Below are 20,410 nucleotides of genomic sequence, written 5' to 3'. Positions count from 1 at the left end.
TGTCCCAAGTAACCTGTCCACCTTAGCCCTCTAATCCGTTGTACCAATTTGACTCAGCCCATGTGCATGTTTATATAAAAAAAAATGGTGGAGGCCTTTACAAACCCCTCCCCCTTGGGGGAACACTATCCTCAATGATAAATGACCACACATAATAATATTAAATGCTTAAAAGAATAAGCACAATGGGTATGGAGCTTTATATGTACAACTCATTTCAAATTTTACAATAGGATTTATATGCATAATGGCTCTCCCAACCACTCAATAATCATTAATTTATAAATTTATCCATTTTCCAATGGCCCTTTTTTGTTGTCTTTTGATTCAGCCTAATATTGGATTTGTTCCCTTTCCTTGGAGTGTTCCCTAACTCCAATATCCAATGTTATCCTTGCACTCCTTGTTCCTTCAATGAAATATTCCTAACTCATGTTTTTAAGGCACACACCCAATGTGCTTTTGATTCCAACCAGCTATGCTTAAAGACCAAAATCAACTCTGCTTTCCAGTCCCTCAAGAAATTCGGTCACCCCCCTTTCATGTTTCCTTGCATTGGAGGGGTCTCAAACCAAGGCATATCCCTGCCTTATGGAAATCAGTTAACACCATTGGTGCTAGTGTCCCACAGTGGCCCCATTAATGAAATTTTTGGCTTTTGCACATTGATATTGTTCCATCTCGTGGCCAAGTTTGTTTATCTAAAGTGAATTGTCTTAGGTATATTCCTGCATCGTAGACACAAAAATTCCATGAGGCTCATCACAAAGAGAAAATTTAATAAATGTAAATTATACCTTATTAGCAATCTATCCTTATAGTGAATTTGGAATTTTCCAGAATTCCTACATCAAATTGTGCTAGTGTATAAACCAAGTCATCATAAACTAGAACATATCATCAGGTTAGCTCAATAATCCAATCTATCATAAATCATGCTCATAGTTTAAAAATTCAAAAGATCTATATAGTATTGACACTTATCTTGATTTAATTACTTCTTCTTGTATGCCCATGGGGTCGATTTCCTAACTTGGCAAACACCCGAACAATTGCATGTCCTCCACGACCAAAGTGTCAATCCAAATTGATTGCTCCAATGCTCTAGGAGCCCTCCAGACTATTCATCCAAGTACCAATTCAACATCCATACTACTTAAGGGCTCTAGGTGACTTCCAGGCTGACTGCCCAAGTACCCACCCCACAGTCATGTTGGATCGGGTGCCAAAGTAACTAGGGAATCTGGAGGTTCATCACCACCCTAAATCATTAATGGAATCTATAGGTTTATAACTCCACCCAATGACGATTATATATATATATATAGATATATATATATATATATATATAAGCCCACTTGTGATTAAGGGCACTACCATACCAGGTTGTCTTATGTCGACAAAAATATTGGGAATCCAGAGACTATCCCATCTCCACCCAAAAACAATACCTTTTACATGGGCCTAGACAATTAAAAAACACATATACTTATACACATGGTGCCATACAACATACATGTAACATAGTGCCACATACACATAACACAATACCAATACATATGACACAATACGACATACACATATAGACATGTACAATACACATGCATATACACATGACTCAACACATTACACATCGTAACGTAAAATTGAAAGACCACATTGTCTCTATTTATGTGAACTAGGCCATATTGCCTCTTTTCTTTCTTTCTTTCTTTCTCCATGTTCACAATGCACGAGTCATATCCAAATTCTTCTTTTCATGCCATCCGGAAACAATCATCTTCCTTGCGAATAATCCCTGACAATCATGTCAGACATAATGGAATTTTAACTCATATATCTATACATATATCATCATGTATGAAATAAATAAGTAGATTTGTAATCAAACAAGGGATAATAGGACTCCCTTTTACCATTTTGTTGTCCTTCCTTTCCATGGACACAACCAGCTTGTTTGGTTGTCACCTTGTTATCATGTGGTAATTTTTCCAACTATGTGTGTTTTCCTTGTACTTGTTATCACGTTCATACTCAGTGTGTAATTCATGTATTTCCTCTTTCTTAAAAATCAGTGGCTTCCCTCCTCCTCAGCCAACTTGCTTCAAGACCCCCAAGTATGTAATTAACAGTCAGTTGTAAAAAAAAAATCATTAGGTGATGCAAGAGGCAACAATAAAAGAAAAATCACAAAAGGAAAATAGAATCTATAATCACAACCATAAAAGAAAATACAATCAAAATAGCATGACCATGCATACTCAACAATAAAATAATCGGTCCCAAATTCGAAATTTAAAGGCATAGCATAATGATATCAACAAGTAGTCAAAAATTTACTCCATATCCTGAGTCTAACACTCATGATACTGTCAACCAGCAACCATGCATATGTATACATAACAAAAATAGTTTCTCTTCCTTCTATGCCTATGGGGACAATCTCATTTTATGTGCTCTTCCCCACAAGACCAACACTCGATAAGTTTTCTTTCCTTCTTAGTCTCACGGGGTCTTTTTCTACCATCATCACTTCCCTTCCCTGAGGGTTGAACCTGGCATGTCAATTCCTACAAGTGTTCCTGCAGTTCCTCGTTCCAATTTACTAGTTCTTGGGTTGCTTGTTACGTTTCTTTATCTCTATCTTATAGATCCTAAGCTTAGTTTCCAGAGCAATTTATGGTTCCTCCACTTGCAACCATCACTTGACGCTTTGGTGCTGGTTATAGGAAGCAATTCAATTCCTTGGCTATCTTACAATGAATAAAATTATGGCTATTGCCCGAATTAATCAACACTATTACCTTTTTCTTCTTGATATGTCCTTCTATCTTGATAGTTTGAGGAGTGGTAATTCCAACCAATGCATTACAAGATATGGTCAGATTCATTTCTTCTTTCTCTAGGGTTTTTTCCTGGTGTATATCCTCTTCTTTTGACGTTTCTTGTTCCTTTTCTTCCTCCTCTTCACAATCTATGTAAAATAATTTCTTCTTAGCACACTTATGACTTTTAGTTTATTTGCTATCACAACTGTAACAAATACATTTTGCTATTTTTTCTTCCAATAGTTGTGGTGTCAACCTTGTAGGTTGTGGAAGGCTAGGGGCAACAACACTTCCATCTTTATAGTTATGAGTGGCAGGCTTCCTTGTTGCCATAATTTTGCTTTCCATTTTTCCTACCAACTTGAATACCTTCTCTAATGAATTAGGTTCCCAACGGCAAACCTCATGTTGGATGTTATCCTTTAAAGTCCCTATGAACACATCAATCCTATGCTCCTCTAAAATATATTTTACCCTTATATTCAATTTTTGGAAGTCCTCAATGTGCTCCATCATTGAACCCTTTTGTTTGAGATTTATCAATTGGCTAAAAAAAATGTTGCTTTTTGTATCCTCATAATGTGCTATCATTTCTTCCGTAAAAATTGCCCAAGTGACAATTTGTTTACGAGAGCAAAGCCATCGATACCATACAAACTGAATTGGTTCCAAATATAAAGTTGCAATGCATACCTTTGTGTGTTTTTCACATTATGGAGATTGAAATATTGTTCCATCTGTAGTATCCATGTTACGGGATCCCTGCCATCAAACTTCCTCATATCGATCTTTGGAACATGGTGGGTCTTCAATCCAACTTTAGAGTCTATGAAATCGTGATTAACATTTATTTTGTTCTCATCATGAGTTTCCTTTACAACCCTTTCACCATTAGTAAACATTTCTTGTAGCAACTTTGTCAAATATGTCTTCAAATCTTCCATTTTGCCTTCCATCTTAGCTCCCACGTCTTTCTTTAAACCATCCATCTTAGCTTCCATGCCTTTCTTTAAACCATCCATCTTAGCTTCCACACCTTTCTTTAAACCATCCATCTTAGCTTCTATTACTTTTTGTGAAAGTGTATTTTGTTGCATTTGGTCTCATAATTTTGATATATCATGTTGCATTTCTTCCTCTTCTTCATGAGTCATGCTAGAGCTTTCAAGTTGTTTGCTAGGTGTTTCCATTTGCTTTCTTCGAGGCATCAATTAATGATAATTATGCTTCACTATGCCCTTTTAATTCCTTCAAAATAATTTTTCAAACCAAACTTATGCAACAAAAAAATAAATAAATAAATAAAAACACTTTGTGGGAGCTCGATATTGAATCTGATGTATCTATGAAATTTAGAATCTCCAAGGTCTGAAATTGTGAACTATGGTAGCCCTCTGAGTACTCTTTCCAACGCCACCAGTCTGATCAAAATTGGATTCTCCAATAAAGAGTTATGCCCAATCTCCCAAGATGACCTGAATATACACTTTTTCAGTAGAACGAACTTGTACGAAGTGCCACGTGTCGTTGTTTCAACTTTCAAACCTGAAAATGATGAACATAAAACTATAGTTCATCCTCTTTCTATAAATTCTTACAAAATTTCAATCTCATACTCAAAGAGAAAGTTATGACGATTTTCCCAAGGTCACCTGTTTAGGATGTAATTCGGAAGCCTACAAAAACCCTAACTTCCTTAGATCATATCTCCAAAAAAATAGCAAGACAAGATCTGAAATTTGGACCCGAGGATCATCAAGATTTCGGCTCAAATGGTTTTTTTTTAGCTTTTGAAACGTCACAGAAAACAACGAAAATTCCACAATGACCTGTTTGGAGTAGCGAAACCCTAGAATCCAAAGCTCTGATATCAAATGTTATGAACCAACTCACAAAAAGATAGAAAAGATAGATCAACGACTTCAAAATCAACCTTCGAGGGGGAAACATCCTTTACATTACACAAATGAACAATTCTTGGATGATACAAATGACTAAACCTCCTTTCTATATATAGGAGTCTAAGGAGTCACAATATAATCAAAGGCAACATACCAATAATAATATGAGGGCACAACAATAACAATAGTGGGCTTCTATGGGGCACACTAATAATACTATGGGGACAATAGGGGCACAATAATAACAATAGGGGCTACAATGACAATAGTAATGAGGTAATCACTAGTATTATAGGGACCTAACACCTATTTAGACATTTCATTGTATAATTGGTCAACTTGATCTTTCACTTATTCTTGGCATATATTGGCTAGGAAATGTCTTTTATAATGGAGGGATTTGTGGGACCATAAGAATCAATAGTGGCATACTTGGGATGACCTTACTTGAGCTCAAAAGTTGAATTGTTTATGAAGTCATATGCAGTAAGGTTTCTACCAACATTTTATTTTTATTTTTATTATTATTTGTTGGTCTCTTTAGAACATGAATTTCCTTGTCATCTAGTTGTCACTATTTGTTCCAAGAGTAATATATGTTGAGTCTCTTAGAAGGGCCCATAAAAGCCCCAACAGTAGGGGCCTTTGCACAATACCTCCTCGCTATAACATAGTCGACAAGGCTTTTGGAATAAATGGCCCTCTACTCTAAGTAAGTCATAAATTGAAGTAGTCCCCTAGATTCTAGGGTTACATCTTTAACCTTTCATTCCTTTTGCAATAGATCCCATTAGGTTCGTATGTTGAATCTGAGAGCTCTGATACCACTTGTAATGAACCCTTCCTTATTTTCTCATATTACTAGAGGTGTTTTTATTAAAATTATTATTATTTATATTTTGTTTATTTTTTTTTTTCAATACAAAGACTGGAAATATTTTCCCCTGAAAATTACATCCTCTCCTTGAAAATATCAACTTGAAAATGCTATTATTTCTGCATAATACTACTCACAAAAACCGTTATAGAGGCATACCCAGTAATCTGCTTATACTATGAAAAAACAGGAAACATAAATAGGCAAATGTTGAAGGGTTCTTATGATTTTAACTCTTTTTTGACATTGCAATCAACACACTCCTAAATTTTGCCTACATGTGAATTTTGGAGCCTACCAAGGATCTAACTATCTATACGCTTCATGATTAATGAATGTTATGCTAAGTGTTTAAGTCTTCTTCTTAGTTTATGAGTGTTGAAATCACTTACATACACATGTTCAGTTTGTAACAAGTTCATGAGCGCATTCTTTTACGCAAGTTTGAACATGCATAACAAAATCCACCAAGATAGTGTGTGTATGATGTTCAACCTATGACGACAGCGAGTGCACACTTTCAATTGATGGTCTATCACGTTTGGTTGCAATTGTACTTCTATTTCAATGAGTTTTTCCAACTATCACTTTTGCACACCTTTGCTTTCACAAGTGTTGCTTTCATGCTTATGACTATCGCTTTTGCTTTTTTTCACTTCAATAAGTGTCACTTTCATGTTATTTTTGCTATGGCATGTGCCACTTTCAATGTAGTTTTCAATTTGCAAGTGTTGTTTTCACTTTTATCTTACCATCGTAAATGTCATATTTTGGCATGGGAAGCACTGCATATCGCATAAGCATAGTTATGGTTTGTTTCAAGGGGTAAATCAGGTGCCAATGAGTCCTATTTATCATGTAGACACGTATCACACTTATTTCCAAAGTTTTAAGCATTGTTGCACAAGTGTCATCATTGTTGTCGCAAAGTGTACCTTAAGTGTCGTACTTGGGGGAAGTTGTCACATTGTCGTTGCATTGAGGGGATTATGTTGTTCATGTGTTCTAAGTGATCAATGTTGTGTCGTCGATTGTTTTGAGTGTGTGAACATGTTTAGGTTCTTCCCTTTCCCACTTAGACCTCATTGATCCCGCACTTAGCCAAATTCTGAAAACTTCTTGCCCTAGCAACTTGGCTTCACTTAGACCTCCTGAACCATGCACTGTGTAGTCTCAACCGTCAAGCTTAGACCTTGCCTCTTGGAACTGCGTAATGCACAGTTCTTTCCTTCCATAAATGCGCAGTCTCAATGCTCAACCTTGACCCCTTGAGCTTTGGAACTGTGAAACCCTGCTTTCCAATAAGCTCCTAATGCCCATTAGGTAGTATCAAGCCTCAAGCTTCCATCTTGACTCCTTAAACTTTGCAACTGCACAAATCTAGGCCTCTCTCTTTCTGGAACTGCGCAATGGGCAACCTCAAGCCTCAATCCTCAAGAATACCTCCTTGAGCCCCTCAACTGCGCAATCACCATGCCCTGACCTTCCTGAACTGTGCAATCTCAAGCCTTAATCCTAGCCCTTGACATCTTGAGTTGCACAACTGTGCAATCCCTAAGCCAACCTCTCATTCCAACACAATCTGTGAATCAACCCCTTGGAGGATGAATATAAAGAACATGAAAACTCCATATCAATCAACCCCTTGGAGGATGAATATAAAGAACATGCAAGAACTATCATGAAGATACAAAGAAAGCAACAAAGGAGCAGCTTGGCAATGCGACATCATTTTGAAGTTCCATGTCATCATTATCAAAAGTCCTCTCAAGAGACACATGTGTCATAGTTTCTTGCCACATAATTTGTGGAATGTGATTATGTAATTTTCCAAATTAGCAAATGAAAATATGTGGAAGATCAAATGTTCCACGTGGATTATGAAGAGTCATTATTGAGTTCTAAAGTCTTATAGAAACTCAAAGGTCATGTAAGAATTCAAAAATTCATTGTAAAAGTTCAAGAGTCATGGGGGAGGTCAAGGGTCACCTCATTTGTTATAAATACACCCTCATAGGTCAAGCACACAAACATTTGGGACTTGAAATTTCACCTTGGCTTCTCTAACATTGGCATAGGAGAGAAGAACTCTCTTTGGAGGAGCAAGTGGTGACCTAATGTTCCACTATAGGGCTAGTGTGGCAACATTGTATTTGTATATATTGGCACTTCCACTTAATATATGAAGCTTGATGAGCCAACACATTTTCATGCATAAATTGTAACTATAGTAGGACTATGTTTATTTATTTATTTATTTTATTATTATTATTATTATTTATTTTTTTTTTATTTTTTTGCGGTATATGTTTTGCTCACATGTACTAAGGAAATTGAACTATTTCGATGCCTTTGGTACTTATCTTGTTGAAGGTGTATTGTATTTGGTTTTATGATCGTGATTGTCTCGTGAACTACTTTTCAGACTAACTTGTGATCCTATTATGCTCTTGTTTGTATCTTTTAGGATAATACTATTACTTTTCTTCTGGAGGCCCACTCTCTTTATCCTTGTCATGAAAGTACTTTGTATACATTGCAATTGTATGCCTCATAGTGTCAACTTACTTGTTTGTTCCAAATAATGTTGTATAACCTCTTATGTTAATAATTGCATCCAAGGCAAATCCCCAAGGACAATGACAACTGATCGTGTTTCTTGTTGGGGCTCCTACTCCAAACAGTGTGAGGTCTAGTTGGGACTTCACATCGAGGAGACCCCTTGGTTGAAAAAATTCCAACACTGTCAACACGCTTTTAATTTGTCTACAACATGTTGATATCTGTTGCAGGCTTCATTTTAACTCTTTTAATTTGTGTACAACATGTTGAAATTTGGATATGATTAGGGAACAAATCAAAATATCGTGCAGGGGGAATACCTTCCCAAAACCATGATTGAAATCACATCAATACACATAGGGTTGAATCTTGGCATTTTCATGCATGCATTGCAGAGTGTGATCTACTCATGGGTCATGTTCAAGGTAGAAGGTGCAATGGAAACAACTGGAATGTGTTGATTTCCATATTGACCTTAATCCCACAAAAGTAACAATTCACAATTTTCAAGAGCAGACTAATGAAAACCTCTTTGAAGAGTTAGAAATAATGGCTTATTAGCATCAGAAATATAGTTTAACTCCTGGTGATCTTCATTTTATTTGAATGTCTCACAATTGCTAGCTGGAGGATTGTTCCTCCTTTTCTAGATTCACGGTGAGGAATACTACACAAACGATGGGATGATTGACTTCTCAAAGCTTAGACCTTGATTCATTTAAAGCACTTGTTTTCCAAAGGAATGAACTTACCTTGATACCATAGAATTCGGCTACTCACTACTTACATGTCCAATTGTGAAAATTTCCTCTCTTTGTTTTTTATGTCATCAACTTGTATAATGTTCAATCTGGATTGTGAGAATCTACATATTGTTGGGTTGTGGAACTGGACTATAGAGTGTGCCCCAACCTACAATCCCCTTGTATTTTCTCCTATATTTGTACTTTGTTCCTATGTAATGTTATTGTGTATATTTCACAATGCTCTTGTAGACCTCTTCCTTCAAAAGTTTGGAAAGTCAAGGCTAATGGAAAGAAAGAGTTTCTTACATTTGCAACCCGCGGATCAGCTTTTGCAAGGGGACTTATAATAATAATAAAAAATTCATCCTCACCAACAAAGTGGCCAATAGGTCCATGCCAACATCAAGGGCACTTTGGCAAATGATCATAGAACCAATATTGCCTAGAGTGTGGCTGGAATGTTATGGAGCAACAATACATGAATTGTCTTTAGCTAGGGATCGACTCCACACGCTTTTGAAAGCTACTGGAACAACTTCAACCCTTACACTAATTCAACTCATTTTTCCCAAAGAAGAATAATTGAACATTGAAGGATAATATGATTTGAGAGTAAAGGAAATCGACAATATAAATTCTGGGGGCAAGCAGGGTGTATAGGGACATTATCTTATCTCTGAGATATGCCAAATTCATGCAAAGTAATCCAAAATATGTATCTGGTAACTGAAGAATTTTGAAACTATGTGTAGATCCTGGTGGTTAGAATTAGTGTATTTACATTGCAGTGAAGATCGACGGAGTGCATCCATAGTACTCAAATATATAAACAAATCAAAGTCTATTGTAGCCAATGAAGTGTGCATGCAAAACAAGGTACACTGCCCCAACACCTTTACTACAACAAAAAGAGCTAACTTATTGAAGAAAAAGGGATGTTATTAGTGGATCTACAACTACACAATTTTTCTCACTCCCATTTCTTTCCTTTTCCACTATGCTACAAGAGAAAACCCATGCAACAAGTGAACTAATCCATGAATACCTACCTCTTTGTTTTAACAGAAAATTCCTATTGAAACACACAACATGCTACATACGACAAGTACAAACTGCCAAGTGTGATCTTTAATTGTCAAGCCTTAGCTCAAGCTACCATTGGATTTCCTATCCTATAAATTACTATATGTTGCTCCAATTGTTCCTTCTAATGTTGGATTTGGCTAGGATCAAGAAGCCTTTGATACATTGTTACAACAGTAAGATGTGAATTCCACTTAGGAGGGTAGCATTTAGGGTGATGTGCCAGTATACATAGTGCCCTATTTCAACTGGATCTCAGTTTATAATCATCTTCCTAGCTGTCTTTATAATCTTTATGGTGCTCCCCGTGACTATTGAACTTAAATTTGAAAGAGTGGGAGGGATTGGCAACATAACAATCTACAATATAAGTTACTACGAATTTGTTGGAGGCTAATAAATTAATGTTTGATTGTCATCTCATGGAAACTCTTGCATGAGATCTATAACTATCTCCATTTGCATTTTAATGTGAACATGAATTTACAATGTAATTCCAAAAATAGACCAACAACAGTTCTATCAAAGACCAATGACTAATGTTTGATTGTAAGCTCATAGAAACTCCTATCCAAGATCTCAAACTATCTCCATTCACATTTTATTGTAAATATGGGTATACATTATAAATCTCATAGACCAACTTATAGTGTATCTAGTAAAACTGAACCATGGTATTTGTCTCTACTCTTGGTTATAATTTAAATTCCCAAAATTTCAAATATATCTCTAAAGTTCTACTATTGAATTCCTTGATTAACACAACCTTGCTTGTAACAATAAAGGTGAAAGATATTAAAACTAAGATGAGTATTTCAAAAGACAAGCTACATGCATCAACTCCAAGCAATCTTTAGGAAGAGTTGTTGTAGGTTTAGCAAATAATTCATTCAATGAGACTCTTTAACAAGTCACATCAAAAGAAGTCATAGTGAGTACACTGTACACAATTATGATAAGAGAGTATGCCAACTTACCGAGCATGGGGCATTGATACTTGTGGATTTCGTATTGTAAGGAGAGTCGATACTCCAAAATTTCCAAACCCTCCTATAAGCCAAATATACTACATACAACTATTGCAAGTGTCCTTTGAATCAAACTGGTCTGATCCAAAACATAGAAAACATTCAAAAACCTCCTTAGTAAAGATACTATGGTATCCAACTAGAATGAGTAAACCCTTTGGATATAACACAAATTGGGCTGGTTCCACTCCTCTCAATTGTTGTAACAACCCCATGGCATGGCGCAAAATAAATATGCACTATTGTGATTTGCATATATTAAAACCTCAAAGAGAACCATCACATATGAACATTTTATTATTATTAACAATCAATACCTTACAACGATTAATGGAGATTTTTTATTCATGAAAAACACTATCACGAGTCATCATTTATCACGTGGTTCTGTAACCTGCACAGGGATCAAGGAAACACAGTCCTCATGACCTAAGACAGACTAAACATTGTAATATGTAACTTTTAACCTTACTCATGCGAAAGTGCTTGTTAGTTTTTGTAGCATAGGATGTGTTCTAGCCACCAAATTTGGTGGAGAGGTTAGAATACATGAGATCTCCAAAACCCATAAATTATTTATGAAAATTCCACCTTGAACTATCTCAATTAGATTATTAACTGTTTTTTTAATATTTCCTAAGTCTAAACTTAGGGAATATGGTTAATTAATCAATATTAATTGAGATAAGGTGAGAATAATCTAGAAACTCACACAAATCGACCCAAGATGATCCTAGCCATTGAATAAGTTTTAATCTTGGTTGTTGGTGCTCCAACAATGGATTATAAGAGGAGATCGATGTGGTGATGGAGAATACACTAGTGTAGATACTCAGTTTCTCAGGTAGTTCGATTTTCTCAGTGATAGTAATTCAGTAAAGAAGATAGGGCCATAGGGTGAGTAACAGATGGAAGAGGAGGGTAGCATAATTCCGAGAGGAAGTTTTCCAATTCTAGGAAGAGGTAAAGGAACGAAGGTCAAAATTCCCACAGGGTCTGCATAAGCACTGTGCAAACGGTGACGCAGGAGGCTCAACGCAGAGGCTAGGGAGGTAATTTCAGAGGCATAAATTAGTTGAGGGGTGAGAGAAAATTATCACAATAATTTTTTAAGTATTTTCCTCATATTAGATTGCCAATGGTTTTTAAATATGCAAGGCAACTCTATGAGAAAGAATCTGAGGCAGAGTCCCCCCCTAGGATCAACACAAACTCAAAGCTCTTCACATTACATGAGGTGGAGAATGGAATTAAGAAGCTGAAAACATGAAAGGCAAAGGAATTCGTTGAACTTCAAGTAGAGTATCTAAAATGGGGAATGAACGCTCTTGCATCGCACATCATGGAAATATTCAACAACATCATTCAACAAGGATTCCCAAGAGACTAGACAACTAGCCTAGTAATACCCCTTTTTAAAAGTGGAGACGTTAATAGTCCATCCAACTATAGAACAATTATGATCAATCCTTTGTTTGCAAAGCTTTTTGGTAGCATGGTAGAAGACAAAATTAGTAAGTGGGCAGAAGTAAAAGAAAAGAGGGCAAGAGGACAAGCAGGTTTTAGGCCGAAACATTCTACAGTGGATCATGGCATCACATTGAGACACATTGTTGAAAAGGTTTGGGAGGACAAAGAATAAGTATTTTGCTACTTTATTGACTTCAAAAAAGCATTTGACTCAATCCCTAGGGATAAGTAGTGGCGTAGAATGGACGAACTTGAAATTCTTGTGCATTATAGAGCCGTTGTCCATAGACTTTATGAAGAAGTGAAAATCAAAATTAGAACCTCAGCAGGTATTTCAGAAAGCTTTAGAAGTGACATTGGAGTCAAGCAAGGTTGCCCTCTATCCCCTACTCTTTTTAGTCTATATATTGATAAATTGGAAGAGTGGCTAAATATGCAAGCTGGAGATGGTGTTCGGTTGGGGGAGTTTGTGATAAAGCTTATTTTATATGTTGATGATATTGTATTGATTTCTAAATCGGCCCATGGATTGCAAATGCACTTATATGCCCTTGAGCATTTTTGTAGAGCAGTGGGGATGCAAGTCAATATTAGTTAGCAAGACCAAAATAATGATTTTTTCTAATAAAAGGAAGCAGAGCCAATATACTGTCTTCTTTGAAGACAACATTCTTGAAGAAGTAAATGGGTACAAGTACCTTGGGATTGATTTCAACAACAAACTCAATTGGGAGGACTGTAGAAAGGAGAATTTTAGGAGGGTCGAAAGCATTATATGCTCTTCAAAATAGATGTAGAGAGGCAGAGTTATAAGATTGGAAAACGATTAAAGTGCTTTTTGTACTCCTAGTATGTCTAGTAATTCTATATGGGTGTGAATTGTGGGCTAGCAGTACTCCCGTCTCAAAATGGAAACAAATTGAGAAAATCCAAAAACGCTTAATCATGAGCAAGTTCAAAATAAAAATTTTAGTACCTTATGAGATAATGTTGAGTTAAATAGGAGCAATTCCCATTGAAGCAATTGCTATGGTGCGGCTCATAAGATATCTAAAAAGAATTGAGCAAATGAGAGTAGGTAGATGGCCTAATGTTATCTTCAGTGAAGGCGTGAGTGAAAGAAAGAAAAAATGGATGAAACAAAACTACACATGGATGAAAAAATGGAATATCTAACTCAATGCCTGCCCCACAAATAGCAAGGAGCTAAAGGATTTTGTTATGGAGAAGTTTCGTAAAAAGGTATGGGGAAAAGCATTGGGTAGAAAGAAGAAATATTACATTGAGGAATTCAACCCCACTTGTGATCAACAAAAAGAATTCATTGGAGCTAGCATTTCATGGAGAGCAAAGGTTCTTATTGCTCAATTAAGGACTAACTCACATCAACTTTGGCGTGAAATAGGATAGTGGAAAAGGCCTAAAGAAGTTTGGGAAGAACGGGTGTGTACATTTTGCACGTCTGGGGCTGTGGAATAAAAAAAAACATTTCATTTTGGAATGTGACGCATTCAAAGACATCAGAGAAAGTTATGAGAATATGTTAGCATCAATTTCTTGGCATTGTCTTTTTAGCGAGGGGATTTTTGGAAGGTTGGGCCAACTCATCATCAATTTGAATCGGAAAAGGATTGAATTACAAAAAGTGAAAAACAGGGAACTAATGGTCTCATAGACTATTTTTAGTCTCGTGGACCTTAAAATATCATTTCATTTCATTTCATAGTGGATCATCAAAATTATTGTACTTAGAACTGTTGCTGAAGAATAATAATAAAACCCTCATATGCTGCATCAATTTTCCCACATTGGGTTTTTCTAGGGACAATTGTCCAAAAATAATTGTGTCAAAATTCTTGAGTGTGCACTAGAATTTCTTAGTTTTTAGTATTTTATTTTCCATGATATTTTTATGGTGAAAATTGCAGTTGTGATTTTATTCGTTGTTTGTCGTAGTAAATAAACTGCATAGTTAAATTTACAGTTAGAAGAATAATTTCCAGTTACTGCAATAGATAAAAATTTCAAATGGTATCAGAGCACAATTGATTAGTTGGAGAGCTCATAAATGAAGGAAAGGAATTTGTTATTTAGCAAGGGCAGCAGGCCAAAATTCCCAAGGGCAACACAATCTTTTCGCCAAGAGGGCAAGTTGCTTGAGGAAGTTTATATATATATATATATATATATATATATATATATATATATATATATATATTGAGGAAAGGGCAGAAAAATTTGATTCTTCCAGTTCGAGTGATTCCAGAGGCAGAGGGAGCAACTTAGTTATTTTGTTGGGCAGATCTCTAAGCGAGATGTAGAAGGTTTTGTAGCAGATTGCTAGTGCAGAACCAATGTCAGGTGAAAGAGGAATAACACACTATAAATTCTTCAGCATAACCATGGACAAAAGTGACATTCAGGAGACTTCAGATTTGTCTTCCAGGTTGGAGGACGAATTTTCTTTCTTATCAGGATCAACTTCATAGGGTGTCTGGTATATAGATAGTGGAGCATCAACTCACATGACAGGGGTTAGAGAATATTTCTCTAGCTACAAGGAGGAGCAGATGGACTTCCAAATTACTATGGGAAACATGACGAAATGTACTCTAGTGGGGAGAGGAAGTAAGGAGCAAGCACCAACACTATAGATGTATTGCATGTGCCAGGATTGGGTATGAACTTGATTTCAGTATCCCAGTTACAGGATAAAGGGTATGATATTCACTTAAGAGGAAGTCAGGTGCAAGCACCAACACTACATATGTATTGCATGTGCCAGGATTGGGTATGAACCTGATTTCAGTATCCCAATTACAGGATAAGGGGTATGGTATTCACTTCGTAGGGAAGAAAGTGTATGTCAAACATTCAAGCTGGAAAAAGGTAAGACAAATTAGAGTTCGAAGTAACAAATTGTACCTATTATAGATTAACTCTCCAATGGCATTAATAGGCAGTGAAAGTAGTAGCGGGAAGGATCTGAATGAGTTATGGCATAGGAGAATGGGACATCTACACCATGGAGCACTCGTGTTGTTCAAAGAAATAGTAACATGGGTTCTAGCACTTAGCACAGAACATGATGATGTGTGCAGAAGATGCGTACTTGGGAAGTATGCTAAGGCAACATTTCCAAGAAGCGACAGTAAAGCTTATGACGTGTTAGGACTCATACATTCAGATATTTGCGGCTTGATGTCCACCAGAGATCTCAACAACATCGAATATTTCATCACCTTCATTGATGACCATTCCAGGAAAACCTGGATCTACTTCTTAAAGACCAAAGATGAGGTCTTTGATCATTTCAGAGAGTTTAAACCTCTTGTGGTGAATGCAACAGGGAAGAAGATCAAGGTGCTTCACTCAGATAATGGTGGAGAATATATTGATAAAGACTTCACAAATTTATGTGTGAAGGAAGGCATCAAGAAAGGATGGACAACTCCATATAATCCACAACATAATGGTGTAACGGAGCGGAAAAAAAAATCATTTTCGGAGCCGCAAAAGGTTATGTTATATGACCAAGATTTACCCAAAGTTCTATGGGCAGAGGCATGTAACATGAAAATATATATTTAGAACAAAACTCCTCGTAGAGCATTGGGGAAAAAATGCCAGAAGGAGTCTTCACAAAGAAGAAGCTAGAAGTTGGTCACTTCAAAAATTTTGGCAGTGCTGCTTATTACCATGTGCCAGATGAGAAACGTACCAAACTGGATCAGACTGTAGAGAAGGGGTTCTTCATTGGGTACAACTAAACCTCAAAGGCATACAAGATCTACATTCTTAGCAATAGGAAGATTGTAGTAAGGCGAGATGTGAAGTTCATTGAGGACCAAGCTTTTAGGAGATCTCGTGAGATGCATGCAGGTGATCAAAATCAGTTAGCAAAAGTTCCTTTGGTCTAGCAGAAAAGGAAGCCAGTGGGACAGGCAGGAGGACAATCACAAGGATTGAGAATTGTGACTAGTACTAATATTTCCTTAGGTGTAGGAAATCCGGGGAGTTCTCAGCAGATGGAGCAACAAAGGCAGGATGAGGAGGAGCTGGATGAACCTCCCACGACTAGTGGTTGAGTCAATAGAGAGGTTCGTTAGTTATTGTGAGATGTAAAGGAGTTTATTGGAGCTCCTAGGATGAAAAAAAGATAATGTAGACAACCTAACGGGTACCAAGCATTGGTGGCTCAGGTTACAAAACCTTCAGGCTTTCAAGAGTCTGCACAACATCAAGTATGGGTAGATGTCATGGTAGAAGAGTATAGCTCTATCATGACGAATGATGTTTGGGAGGTAGTGCCAAGGCCGAAAGAGAGATCAATTGTAGGTTCTAGGTGGATTTAGAAGATCAAATATGTTGCAGATGACAATGTGGAAAAACACAAGGCTAGGTTCGTGGCAAAGGGGTATGCATATAAAGAAGGGATATATTATGAGGAGACCTTCACCCTAGTTGCTAGATACACTTTTATCCGGTCAATTATATCCCGAGCAGCTCAAATGGGATGGCAGATTCACTAGATGGACATTAAGACAACCTTATTAAATGAGGTGATAAAGGAAGAAGTGTACATAGAACAACTAGAGTGCTTTGAGACTCGTGAGAGGTGCACTCATGTGTGCAGACTGAAGAAAGCTCTATACAAACTCAAGCAGTCTCCCAAGGCATGGTATGGTAGGATTGACTACAACTTGTAGTGGATGGGATTCGTCAAGAGTGACGCAGATCCCATCCTTTACAATTTGGTGGTAGAGGGTGAGCCACTCTTCCTAGTATTGTATGTGGATGATCTCTTTTTGACATGATCATTAAGGCTCATGGAGGATTGCAAGAGGAATTTGGCAGCAGAGTTCAATATGAAGGATTTGGGGTTGATGCACTATTTCCTAGGATTGGAAGTGTGGCAGAAGGATGGGGAGATCTTCCTTGGGCAAGGGAGATACACTACAAATATTTTGAAGAGGTTTAGAATGTAGGATTGCAAACCTATCTCTACGTTCGTGATCACCAACTGGAAGAAGATAGATGCATCGGATGACAAGGATGTCGACCCCACCTTGTATATACAACTTATTGGATCTCTCATGTATCTAGTCAATACCAGGTTAGATATTTGCTTCATAGTCAATACCCTTAGTCAGTTCATGGTAGAGATGAAAAGGGTACATTGGGCAACAGCGAGGCACATTCTGAGGTATGTGCATGGCACAATCAAGTATGGGTTGAGATATACCCGAGGAGATGATGTCAAATTATGTGGATTCATAGATGAAAATTGGGCAGGCAGTTCAGTGGACAAGAAAAGTACCTTTGGGTATTACTTCTGTGTTGGATTAGGGATGGTTTCTTGGTGTAGTAGGAAGCAGAAGTCAATCACACTGAGCTCTACAGAAGCAAAGTATATGGAAACAAGCACAACTATGTGCGAAGCTATATGGTTTTGGAAGTTGCTAGTGAGCTTGTTTAGGTAGGGGATGGAGGCGACCAATGTCTACTGCAATAATAATAGTTGCATAAAGCTCTCTGAGAATCCAATGTTTCATTGCAGTTCAAAACACATAGATATTCAATGTCATTTCATCAGAGATTGTGTACAACGTGGAGTAGTCCAACTACAGTATGTTCCCACAGAAGTGCAGGTAATAGATATACTCACGCAAGATTTAGGAAGAGCTAAGCTCGTTTATTTCAGAGAACAGATGCGTATGGTGGAGAACCCGTTTCAGTATCATAGGCAGATTACCTTGGATGATTGTCAGTTGTAGCAACAACAAATGAGAGAGAGTTGCAGTGCAGATGTAGTGTTGGCAATAATATGGCAACGTCAACAACAACACAAATGCAGCGTATGTCAGAGTTGCATAGTGGTTGGTGGGCATTATGGCCAGACATCAACAACGTGACAAGAGATGATGCAGAGACAGGGTGTTGTGGCAGGGAGTGCAACACTATAACACATTCTTAGCTAAGAGGGAGTGTTAGTTTTTGTAGCATCAGATGTGTTCTAGCCACAAAATTTGGTGGAGAGGCTAGAATACATGAGATCTCCAAAACCCCAAAATCGTTTATGAAAATTCCACTTAGACGTGTCTTAAATAAATTATTAACCATTTTTTTAAATATTTCCTAAGTCTAAACTTAGGGAATATGATTAATTACGTTGAGAATAATCTAGAAACTCACATAGATAGATCCAAAGATGATCCTAGCCACTGATTAAGTTTTAATCTTGGTTGTTAGTGCTCCAACAATGAATTATAAGAGGAGATCGATGTGGTGATGTAGAATACAACAATGCAGATACTGTCTGGGCAACTGAGTATTTGCACTGGTCTAAGGCTCACTAGGGTTTCACTGGTTTGCAAAGGGATGATAGAAACATACCTGTTAGGTGGTAACCATTTCAAAATGAACAATTTGTTTATTTAGATCATAACGAGTAAAAATGGAAATGTAGAAATGAAGAAGGGAGTTGCATTATGCATTAAGGCAAGGAAAAAGATAAGGTTAAGAGGCTTTCCCTTAATTCAAATATATATCAAGTTCTAGAGTTTATGAGGGTTCACTCTCTCTTTAAAATGTTCAAAATTTTCATCAAATTAAGAATCAATCATTATCAAAAAATGAATCAATTTCAAATAAAGCCAACCTAGATCCATCTTAAATCTGGATTTACCAAAGGGTCAAGAGAGATCATGTCATGAGTTCAGATGGATCTAAGTTGATATTCTTGCATTCCACATTAGATTTCCCCAAGCCTTTAAATATGCTTCATCATTACAAATACTATGTACAAATACCATGGGCTTGTAAGCCACCATCCATAAATCCATCAAATAATTAATTCAAACTTATATATATATATATATATATATATATATATATATATATATATATATATATATATATATATATATATATATATATATATATATATATATATATATATATATATATATATATATATATATATATATACGCCGTAAGACGTTTCCCTCTTAAATGAAATCCCCCAAATGCCTTTCTGTCTTAATCATAGCCGTTAGATCTTTTGTTAGACGATTGAACAAAAATCAGCCATCTAATTTAATAAAAAAATGTTTTAAAATACCATTAAAAAAACTCTGCTTGACATCTGTGCGCTTTTTACGCAGGAGTTCCAGTTAGAGTCCATTTGAATTGGGGATCAATACCCATCTCATAACAAAGAAGACCTTAAACCTTTTGAATCCCTTTAGAGTGAATCCCAATCTACATGAGAATGCTGACCTATCAGGCCCTTTTTTTTTCTTCATAGCATTTGGGCTTTGCCAGCTTCTAGCAGGAAAGCTTCACTTCGGCGTAATTTTGGGCTGGATGACAGTCGCTTCCCTGTTCCTCTATTTTTGTTCAATATGTTGGCAGGGAGAAATGGTAACTTGGATCTGTACAGATGTCTGAGCTTGGTGGGCTACTGTATGTTGCCAATGGTTATTTTCTCGGCATCTGCGCTTTTTATCCCACCTCAAGGACTTGTCATGTTTGTCATGGCGGAATTGACCGTGCTTTGGTGCACAAGAGCTTGCAGCAGTTTATTGATTGTCTTGGCATCTCACGGCGATGAACAACGAGCCTTGGTGGCGTATGCTTGCAGCTTGATTTACATGCTTTTCTCTCTCCTGGTGATTTTCTAAAAGGTATTTGTTTCGGTGGCACAAATCTTTTGTAGTAATTGTTTGGAGTGGGAACAGGCGGAGAAAAATTCAACTGCATTCGTGGGCTTTGGAAACAAATCCATTGTCAAGCTTTTGTAATGTTGTATGGAATATTTTCTTAAAAACGAGGCAAGAAATACCTTAATTTTTTAAAATCTTAACAGAATTTTTGTTGTCTTTATGGTAGTCTTTCTGATCCATCGGCTTAA

General features: G+C 36.8%; 1 pseudogene; it reads left to right on the top strand.

Annotated features, from left to right (window-relative positions):
• LOC149262820 (uncharacterized) overlaps positions 1-20,180 on the top strand; it is a 50,270-nt pseudogene extending 30,090 nt beyond the window's left edge.
• The last annotated feature ends 230 nt before the right edge of the window (positions 20,181-20,410 follow it).

Source organism: Pinus tabuliformis, chromosome 6 (assembly GCF_031772625.1).
Source record: "Pinus tabuliformis cultivar Carrire ecotype Pingquan chromosome 6, CPIR1, whole genome shotgun sequence".
Lineage (NCBI taxonomy): Eukaryota > Viridiplantae > Streptophyta > Pinopsida > Pinales > Pinaceae > Pinus > Pinus tabuliformis.
This window is presented reverse-complemented; position numbering and strand designations above follow the sequence as displayed.